This window comes from Anguilla rostrata, chromosome 6 (assembly GCF_018555375.3).
Source record: "Anguilla rostrata isolate EN2019 chromosome 6, ASM1855537v3, whole genome shotgun sequence".
Classification (NCBI taxonomy): domain Eukaryota; kingdom Metazoa; phylum Chordata; class Actinopteri; order Anguilliformes; family Anguillidae; genus Anguilla; species Anguilla rostrata.
Window position 1 is genome coordinate 18,872,046 of NC_057938.1, and position 8,454 is coordinate 18,880,499.

The 8,454-nt window shown below is 44.5% G+C and overlaps 1 long non-coding RNA gene across 1 annotated transcript; it reads right to left on the reverse strand.

Moving 5' to 3' along the window:
* Window positions 1–3,039: 3,039 nt before the first annotated feature.
* Window positions 3,040–6,541, reverse strand: LOC135257968 (uncharacterized). Its single transcript, XR_010330825.1, has 3 exons — window positions 6,415–6,541; window positions 4,509–4,868; window positions 3,040–3,479 (listed from the first exon to the last, which is right to left on the reverse strand). It is a non-coding gene; the product is annotated as an uncharacterized LOC135257968 (long non-coding RNA).
* Between the last annotated feature and the right edge of the window lie 1,913 nt (window positions 6,542–8,454).

Genomic DNA, 8,454 nt, shown 5'->3' on the forward strand with positions numbered 1-8,454 from the left:
GGGGGGCCAATAACGAGTCCCCTGATTCCCCCGTGATGGTTTTTGGCTTCTGTCAGGGTTTCCAAAACTGCTCAATGGATCGCCGACAGCCAAAGGTGCTGGCGGTTCTTTCATATTTTACCGATTCACAAATACCGTGCTCATTTTTTTTTTTTTAAAGGTGACCCTTCAATTTAGCTTTTTTTGCCTTTTGTCCTTAAATTCGAGGGGCGCTCTCGTGCTGAAATTGGGAGCTGGCGGAAATTGTTATCGATCGAATTTCTTGGATCAGTGGTAGCAGTGACTGTGCTCCCATTACATTATATTACATCATTGGCATTTAACCGACACTCTAATCCAAAGTGACTTACAAAACTTTTTTTTTTTTTCCATTTTTTTTCCATTGTATCCATTTATACAGCATGTATAAATTGATACATGTATACTGAATCAATTTAGGTTAAGTACCTCGCTCAAGGCTACAACAGCAGTGTCCTACCTGGGAACCGAGTCTGTAACCTTTAGGTTACGAGCCCAGTTTCTTACCCATTATTCTACACTGCTGCTCCCCTGCGTGTGAACAAAACAAACCGCTGCATCAGTGCTTGCAGTGACGGGTGGGCATGGGCTTAGTTGTGTATGCTGTAAGTGTTCATGGACCCTGACTGTGGGAGAGGGCTTGCTTCAATAAAGCTCCTTCACACCTGAGCGATGCATAATGCATGTGCACCGCCTGTGAGGTGGGAGACTGCTCACATACCAAAGGTGGCCTTTCGCTAACTCCAGCCGAAATTCTGCAATAGCGAGCTCCAGGTGAGCGGTTTTTCTCCAGAAGAATGGCTGTGAGCATAACCCTGTAATTTTTGCAGTGGGCAGTAATGCCTGTTTTACTCCCGCAAAAGCACAGGTGCTTCACGTCTGGGGCTGTAACCGATTCTCGGGTACTGAGGGAGCCGGTACGTGCGCTGACATTTTAATTTCGACTCGCGCTTACTTTTCCTTCTAATGTTTTAAAGCGTCGACTGGGAATTATTGCCTTTTTTATTGCATCTCTCTCAAAAGGCCCGGGTGATTTTAAGCCACACGTGGACCCGATTCTCTCCAGAGATTGGTTTCGGTTTAGCATTTAGATTACAGTGCGGAGAGCATGGAGGGTTCCCTGTCTTTCAGAACCATAAAGAGCGATGTCTTTCTCGCGCGGCGGTAATGCTTTTACCGCCATTCTCTCGGACGCGTTAGCAGCCCCTACCCCGCTCCTTTTTCATTTGCCACAGATGGCACAATGGTGCCCACATCCAAAACCCCCCCCCCACCTCCCTACCAAACCCACCGCCTCATCAGTTTGAATAAACTTGCCGTGCTCACACTTATCTGCGAGGCTCGCCGGGACCTGATTGGACGGCTCGCGTACGCCCTCGCACCTTGGATTAAACGCTCATTTTCTTCCCTCTCGCCGGCCTGATTGTTGCTTTTCATCTCGGATGCAAGAAAAGGCAGAATTATTAGAGAGGAATGTGTCTGTGGGGAGAGGGCAGGGATGAATGAAAGATTATCTCCGCAGATTTAGAGGAGGAAGAGCCGTTCAGCGTGAGGTTTAAGAGCGTCCTTTAATTCAATGACTGTTGAACAGTCAGTGTCGTGTTGCAAAGTCATTAGCTGGAGGTTACTTACAGACACATACATCATCTAGCTTATACTGCCCAGGAAATAATGATGAAGATCAATTGCATAAATAAACCCAGGAAACCAAATCCAAACCAACCTTAATCGCTGAACAACCCTTGCCTCTTGACTCAAAATCACATCAGTGGAGCCACTGACATTGTGTTCACTTCCAGGCTTCAAGTTCTTCAAGTCCCAGGCCCAAACAGTTCCCCATTTCCACCAAAGCACTGACATGCAATCAGCATCCTGTTAAATAGGCCGTAGGGTCACCAAGGCGGACAGCAAATTCACCTTCAATTGATACTGGGCCTGAATCAGTATCAGATGATCTCATGATTTAACAAGCTGCCAAATTCCAGATCACCCATCAGCAGCAAATCTTTTTTTTTTTTTTTTTTACTAGCAGTACATTATCTCTAATTTAGTGCAGTATCATTACCGATAAAGCACATCAAATCATTTTATTTTGGCAAGGCATTTTATGATTTTGTAACAGATTGAAATCCAAGCGCTTTTCCTCTCAATTTAATTGAAATTATAGGACGCGCACAAAGGAAGATCCGCTGTCATCAGGCGGGATCAACAGAGAAGAAATCAGCTGCGAATGAGCGGTCCCTAAACTGGCCTGACCGATTATGCTAACGGCAGCTTCGGTACAGCCAACCGGCGATGGCGAATTCTGCTCCTCCTCTCGCCCGATAGCCGCGATATCAGTCCGCTCCTGCGCGGCGGCGAGCCTCCCCATTAGGATTCAGGGTAGGCCGCCGCCGCCGCCGCCGCGCGGGGTCTGCCCTGCTTTGTATTCATACACCTGCGGCCCCCTTCAATCCGGTCCCGTCGGTCGGCGTTCGGCTCCGGCATGTTAACAGGGCCGCCGCGGCCGCCGCGTTCGGCTCGGCGCGGGATCGCGGGCGCAGGACTAATACCGCTAAAAGCATTAGCTCGCGCGGACGCGGGTGACAATGAGCGGCGGAGAGGCTGATGGCGAGAGGCTCGTTCCTCAATGGAGCTCCTGCTCGTGATACCTGGAGTGCTCGTGACGGAGGTTCTGTGCTGGTACTGCCACCAGCAAACAGACCTGAGAGGGTTTAGGAGGGATGGTATTTCAAATATGAACACACATATTACAGAGTTTGCAATCTATTGACAGGGCAGCAGCAAATTCTGAACGCAGAGAACAATAGTTGTTTTTTTTTTATGTCTTATAGGATAAGCAAACCTTCTTTCAACCACTTTGCCAAGAGCCCTCTCGGTTATGTCTGAAATCCCAGTTCCAAACCGAAATGCCAAAGCAAACAAAAGCAGGAGGTGCCGTTTTAATAAAACCGCGCCGGCGAATACAGGTCGGCCGCGTCTCCACCAACAACGCGCAAAAAAGATACTCAGAAAGCCATCCATCAGAGCTACATGCATTAGCGGGAGTATTGGCCCGCCTGCATCGCTCGGCCATTAGTCTTGTACGCGCATTACATTCCACTCTGTGCCTCTCCGAGGCCGTTTTGAGTAATGTGCGGGTAAATGGAAGGTGATTTAAAGGTGTAAGTTTCTGCGATCGAGGACCAAACGCGCCACAAATCACTTAAGGACAGCCCCTCTAAACGCAGTGCCCGACCCGTGCCAGAATCATTCGCCAATCAGTGTTCTGGCCCGCGTGAGTCCGTATAGGGCCAGACAAAAATTTAGAAAAAGAGGGGCAGGGCTCCCCTCGGCTGTGAGAGGGAACAAGCACAATTAACAGCAGCCGGAGAGGAAGAGTATCTCTTTCTGATCCTCCTTCCGCAGTCCTGGCATTACTGATTGTAGGGTCAGGTCCTGATCTCCCAGTGTGTGTAACCCTGTGGAAAACAGACACACTTTTAATACATCATGGATTCCAGTCCAATATAAACCTTCATATGAAAGAGAGAAGATTTAAATGATTTAAATCAATCCCTCTGTGGATTACAATGCGTGGCCGGCTTTGTGTGGCTAATAAGCTGTCATAAAAGCAGACTGGCTGACCAGTAAGCAAGCCATCCCTTGAGGCTTGCTTTCACGTGTTCTCGAACTGGTTTTCCTTTATAATGTGTACTACAGGGTGATCATGACCATTATTAACCATTTGAATCTTCCATAAATCATTCTGCATAACCAATTATAATGTTCTGTTCCTAGTGCAGCTCTGTTAATGCTTTGCTCTAGGCATTTGGAATGCCACAAGAAAGTTGAAGGAGGGCTTGATATAGCTGGGGGGGGGGGGGGGCTTGGGGGCATCACAACCGCGTGTACAAGGGTGGGCTTTCCGTTTCAGTCACTATTTTCCTTTTCAATTTTCACCTGCGGTGTGTCAGTAGGATTAGTGACACTGAATTCAATTGCGATCGTATCAGACCAGAACAGCACGAAGCAGGTGTCATTGGGGATAAACCTCCGGGTTACAGACAGGATTTTCATATCTGATCTTTTATTCAATTCACTCTCCAGGGAAAGGGCAATAAGGCAAAGCTTGGAAGTATAATTTATCTTACGCAACTTGATGAATCATCTGTGGGTCAGTAAACTATTTATGAGTTGATGTGCTAACACCCCCCCACCCCCCCACCCGTACACACCTCCGCTCCCTAAATGTAATTCGGCCACCAAAAAACTGCTATAATTTTTTTCTCTTTGTGCAGGCATGCATATTTTATGAGTTATGCAAACTCATTTAATTTCCATCTGCACACACACACCTCTTCTGGCTCTGCAACCACAGTAACAAACATTCAGTAGGAATGTTCCGGAACAGAACTTGCATTTCAGACGACAGACAGCCGACCACCATAAGGCTCACGTGTAAGCAACAGGAAAAATATAGATGCAAGTTTATCTTTTCATGACTTTACCTTCATGATACGGTGTTGTTTTTTGAGGAGTTTGGACAAGAATGCGAGAACTTCAGAGATTTATCTGACACTGCCTCTGGTTCACCTTAATGAGCGTTGCCATTTGGTCCGGGGACTTGTCTGTTCCATCTTCAGTTCTGGTTGCTTTGGTCCCTCCCCTATCATACCCGAGCACAGCTGTGATTACTTCGTTTTTATGGCATTTATGCAATCACCGGCGAGCTCGGGCATAAATCAGCCATCAGACCAGCAAGGAAATATCCAGCGCCAATCAATCTCTGTCAGGCCACAGCAGATGCTGCAGATTCGTCATGCTGTCAGACTGCAATGAAGTCTTCTAATTCAGAGCAGACCTGAGACCTGTGGAAGATTCAGTCGTATAACTCAATGTCACTCATTCTGAATATCAAATTATAACACATCTGTTGAGCCCAAAATAAGTCATATATCTGAAACGTTTTTTTTTTTAATTTTTTTTTTTAAGAATGGTCATCATGCATTATAAAATGTGTATATGACATGTCTCAAATGCATACTGTGTGTGTGTGTGTGCATTTTGAGACATACTGTGTGTGTGTGTGTGTGTGTGTGTGTGTGTGTGTCTATCCTTTTAGACCAGCAATGTTATTGTAGGTAAACTGGAAAAAAATGTTTGTATTTTGGTTTGCTATTCAATAAATGTGCAAATATTAACTGAATTGTTCTCTACCTAGCACAGGTAGCCTAATATGTTTGGCCTGCATTCTATCTGTCTTTCATATATATATATATATATATATATATATATATATATATATAATAGTTGGTAAATGTAATTAAATTATTCAATTTAAAAGCTAATTAAATTATTCAATGATAGATAGATGGATAAATGTATTTATTGAATGAGAGGTTACATTTTTTTTATATTTCTGGGAAATTGTGACATTGCAGCATTTCTCACCCTTTGCAGTACATTGGGACACACTCATATTTTAGCTATTCACTCCAGAATTTAAGAGCTTGTTTTCCATCTGCTTATGTAAAACACAAAGGCTGCTCGTGAGAAAGCCATTAACACTTGGAATGTGTTACATAAAACATTTTGCTGATGTTTTATGTGATAGGGGTTTGCTTCTCAAAATCACCGCCATTTACTTGCAGGGTTTTCTCAGACTGGATGTATCTAAAAAGGCACATTAAATTTCACATCAAAAGCCATGGACAAAGTATATGAAAGTGCATTGCTTGTAATGGACCCTGTACCCCTGAAGACCTGAAGCCCTCTAGCACTGTAAAAATAATGCTACAACAACTACTACTACTATTACTTCTACTCCTACTACTACTGCTGCTACTACTACTACTACTACTGCTGCTGCTACTACTGCTGCTACTACTACTGCTGCTACTACTACTAATACTACTACTACTACTAATAATAATAATAATAAAGTGTTATTGAGGAAGTGCATTTCACATACCAAAAGCTCTACACACTGTACAAGATTCAGATGAATACACCAAAGAAACAAGGATGTCTAAAGAAAATGTCTAAAAATCATCATAAAGTCAGTGGGCACAATGTAATGAGAAGGCAAAAGCTGAACTAAGCAGAAGCAACTAATGTACCCAGTCCTGTTCATAGCTAGGAAACAAGCCATTTGAAATATTTCCATTTTTCAATACATATCTTCCAGTCTTCTGACACCACTGTGGAATAAGCAGGTCTGCAACAGGGGAAGGGGGGGGGGGGGGGTGAACAGGAAAGTGACATAGGGTGGAGAAGAGTCAGAGAAGCAGGAAAACAGTATTTCAAAAAAAGTTAGAGAGAAAGGGAGACAGACAGCGGGCAGAAAGAGAAATGAAGCGAGCGAGCAGCTCTGTGAAACCTACACGAAACGTACCCAAAGCTGGGCGCTCTTACCTCTTAATCAGAGTGTCACCCTAGTCAGGCTCAAAGTATCGCCAGGTAAAGAGTCTGACAAGTGAGTCCATCCAAACATAAGACCGCCCAGGGAGTGACAGTCACGTCAAAATGAGCTCCTTCCTTCACACTGCCATTCCTGCCTGGCATAGATCCACGATTCTCCATCCCACCGTGCTGTCACCTCCCAAATCAACAAGCTCCAGTTACCTGTAATATATGGTGTTGCCTACCGCAGCATACTGCTACAAATGGCTAGCAACTGGCTAGCTCATTTGCAATCGGTTACATGTGTGAACTCTAAAATACAGAAATGTAGAAATAAGCAGAAATTTAAATATATTGAAAGGTGAAGACAAAAAATGTACATTTTAGGAGGGAAAAATTCCCTTGCTACAATAAATATCATGCAATTGTAAATAGCAGTAAATAACATGGCCATTAAAGTTTAATACTCCCAAGAGCAATTTACTGGCTCTGACAAAGATAATGTTTTGGCCAGGTCGGACTCCATCAGGTGAAGTTATCACGAGGTCGTTGACAGTGATGAATGTTTAATACTTCAACTGTCTTCTGTGTTTACTGGGTGCGCCGCTGTACAAACAATCATGAATATGTTAGACGGCCTTGAATAATTGATTAAAAGTATCCCATCTTACAACACTGAGTGGGGGGGAAAACATCATTTATTTATCAGCTTATTCATTAAGATTTCAGAAATCAAGGTAACACATTTGAGGCAACAACAGCACTTTGGAGGACGACGGAGAGACCGACAGTAATGAACAGAAAGAGTGGATGAAATTGGAAGCGAAGCTAGCGCTCTCGCTCCTAAATTAATAAGCCCGAGCAAAGGCAGCGCCACGGCTCACAGATAACAAATTAGTCGAAAATGAAGATTAAATGAGGAAATTCATTGTATCCAGCAGTGGGTTTTAATAACATGCACGGTAAATTATTTGTCTGTCCTCTAAATGACTTACACCATTAGGGGTGTAAGTTCAAAAGGAGGGATTTACATGACGGGTCAGCAACACTTTTTCACTGAAAGCGAAATTAATATCTTTGAGCTTTTTTTTTTTGTTTTGTACAGTGATACTGTATCATTTTCAGTGATATTGAAGAGTGTTGGGAAACAGCAATTGTTGTAATGTCCTTGTATTCTCTGCACCACGGAGCTGAGTAAGTGGTCCGTCAACTCGAACAGACACGAACGGGTCAACTGCCCGTGGTGCTAAACCTTCGCCTCAACGCGGGTGTGGGGGGTGGGGTCGGCGTCGCGTGGCAGCGGGAGGGGCTGTCGCTTCCGTCCTCACTGCCCCCCCGGGGGCTCGGAAACTGCCGGAACCCTGGCTCTCAGTGGCGATAGGGTAGAGCTGCCAGGTGCCACGCTCCACCGATACAGAGACACATCTGCCGGCTCCGTGGATAGAGAGGCACTCACCGTCAAATGAGTCGCTGCTGGCCTTAATGGAACCACAGTAAAACATAATGTGCGACAGTGTGTGGTCGTCCGGGGATACGTCTACCTATCTTATTCCAAAAAAAATAATTCCTGGGACTCCAAATTGAGCCATCTCTGTGGTTGTGTAACAAGCATGTGCGCTAAGGACACGGCTAATGCAAGGAGGTGCAGTGGTAAGATTTATCCTGGCAATGAATTTATACTGTTTACTGGCAAGCTTTTCTGTCTGTAAATTATTCATTGAAATCCACTTTCAGTCACTGGGACCTCTGCAGCAAAATGCTTAAGGCGAAATAATTCTGTTTTAATGATACAGTACATTCAAATAAAATTCAGCACCACTTCAGAATAACACTGCCCTACCTCCCTTTCCAGTTCCACTCTCCGAATCTCCATTTATACAGACGGACATTTATCATGTGAGATTTCTTCAGCGTTATAGTTCTACCACCGTATGAATAAAAACATACACAGAGGGATCGCGAGTGCAACTTGAAATCAGTTCACTTGCGCAGGGCTGCTGCAGCTGATCCACCACCTGGGATTCAAACCCGCATCTCTCCGGGTTACAAAGA